Source organism: Vicia villosa, unplaced genomic scaffold (genome assembly GCF_029867415.1).
Source record: "Vicia villosa cultivar HV-30 ecotype Madison, WI unplaced genomic scaffold, Vvil1.0 ctg.002617F_1_1, whole genome shotgun sequence".
NCBI classification, from domain to species: domain Eukaryota; kingdom Viridiplantae; phylum Streptophyta; class Magnoliopsida; order Fabales; family Fabaceae; genus Vicia; species Vicia villosa.
Window position 1 is genome coordinate 82,781 of NW_026705987.1, and position 2,746 is coordinate 85,526.

Here is a 2,746-nt window from a genome sequence, read left to right on the forward strand (position 1 = left end):
TTTCTACAAGAGTATCCCAAATTTCTTTTGATGTTGTACATGTTGATACTCGGAAGAATTCATCCATACTAAGAGCACCATGAAGAAGATTGACCGCCTTTTTGTCAGCAAGAACCCTTTTTCTATCATTATCATCCCATGACGCTTTAGGTTTCTCCGATCCAACACCATTAACGACCGTTATAGGAACATGAGGACCTTGTAGGACAGCCTCCCAAACTTCTTCTCCTTGTGCTTCTAGATGAGCCTTCATTTGGATTTTCCAAAAGTCAAAATATTCACCACAAAACAATGGAGGCTTGTTGTTAGAACCACCATCTTTGAAAACCGGTTTTTGATTTGCGGAAGCCATTCTAGATCTTTAGGAACAAGTTACGTATAACTTGCTCTGATGCCAAATGTAAGTATCAGATGTGCCTAAGAGGGGGGGTGAATTAGGTGATGGTAGATTTTTGTTCTTTTATTCTTTTATGATCTTGTTGAGTGTGTTGAAAGCAATAAAAGCGGAAAGTAAATGAACACACGATGTATACTGGTTCCCCTCACAGGTCGAGAGTACTCCAGTCCCCTTGCCAACAAGCAAGAGATTTTACTATAATGTTATGACTCTTACAAGACTCTTCCTATTCCTTCTAAAGAGACAACCACCAAGAACACCCTTCTTGGATTTCAATAAGTCCTTAAGAGAACACCCTCCCTAAGGATACCTCTTGTTTCCAAAACTATGGACAACAAGGTTACAACCTTACAATCTTATATCCACACTTGGAACAATAAGATGTAATCAATACAAACATAAAGAATTACAAGTGATTGAATATATTTGGTAATAAGTAAAGTTTTCTCACAATAGATTATTATGTATTCAATGGAAATGATGAAGAAAATTTTCTAAGTATATGAAAGTGTATGCTGAAAATTTTCTTTAGAGAAGTTTGAACACAATGGAAATTTGAGAGCAAGAGCACAACAAAATGATTATGAAAAATTGATAGTATGTGTGTGTTTTTCAAAAGGAATAAAGAAGCCTTTATATATGATTAAACACCCTTCCAAAAGGCTGCAAAAACATTTTCAAAAAGATGCAAACTCATGGCTAAAAAGAAGTTTCGTATGGCTGAAGAAATAATGAAAAGATGTGATGCTTCAGCAGTAATCGGTTACCAGAAGTAGGGTAACCGGTTACCCAATACCAACGTTCATATTTTTTTCAAATTTTTAACAGGGTAACCGATTACTGAAACCAGGGTAATCGATTACCCATACAAAAACCAGAGAGAGATCATTTGAGAACTTCAGTAACCGGTTACCATAGCTTCAGTAACCGATTACTTCAACTACAAAACCAAAAAACACTTTGAAAAAAAACTTTTTATGTTGAAATGAGTTTTACCAAAAGCCTTTTAAATGCAATGCATGTTATGTGTGATATTTCCATTGATTACACAATTATATCTAAGTGAGTTTTTCTTTAACTTATTTACCTTACAATTGATCAAGATATATTGAAGATTAAACTTGTATATTGAGAGAATTCTTGATCCAAGTCCTTTGCCAAAAGCTATGGTGATGTTTTGTCTTCATCAAAAAACCCTTGAAGAAGCTTGTCTTCACATTATTATTGATGATACTATTTTGTCCTTGTCCGTAAAACGAACCTTTATTTAAAATCATAGACTAGAACTAAATTGTAAACTCTTACAATAGTGAGTGACTGTAAATTATTAATAGATTTATATGTTTTTTTAACATTTGAATTATGTATAATTCAATCATATAAAATTAATAGATTATAGAATGGATGATGTATCATATTTATAAACTTTATTTTTAAACTTTATTAAAGACAATGTTAACTAAACTGTTAACTAAACTTTAAACTTTATTTTTAAACTTTATATATTAAAGACAATGTTAACTAAACAATTTTAAACTGGTTTAAATTATTTCAAATTGTTTTGACAATTGAAGTTATGGATAATTTATATATAATATTCATATATTTTAAAGGATAAAATCGTGAGAGTTCAAAGCAAACAACACATCATAACCATAATGATTTGTAAAAATTGAGGTTAAAAGAAACATTACAACATATTTGAGATCGACTAAAATATTGACACTGAGCTTGAGGTCGACTAGAGCAATGATAACGTCTCTAAGAACTCAAAATTCGCTTTGTACTTATTAACCTTGACTAAATCTGTTTAACCAAAATAATTTTACATTAATTGACACAGAATTAAAGATCAATTTAAATAAATTTTTCTTTAGTTTTTTTAATGATAATTCAACATTTAACTATGAGATAACTCCAACCTAATTAAAAGTATCATTAATAGTTGTATAAAAATAATATTTGTATTAATCTTTTTTTATTATCGATAATATATAAAAATTAAAAAATATTTGAAAACTTTGTGTTGTACTTGTACAGATGGAAATTCCAATATGTGACATTTTATTTTCAATTATAAAAATTAAAATGATCATTAATCTATTAAATGTAAAATAATATAGTATTTAGTCGAGTTCATGACCAGTCAAATTTTAATAACACTGACCCAACCCAAGTCCTTTTAATAAAGGTAAAGGATGAATATGGTTGCTGAATTTGATTCCAACAGGATAAAACTTAGCACTTGGACCATACAATCATGAACAGAAAATACTATATTTTTTCTAGTCCAGGTTGATCTGAAATCTTATATGGCTTACTTCTAGAGTTTTCAATTGCGGCGTCTGT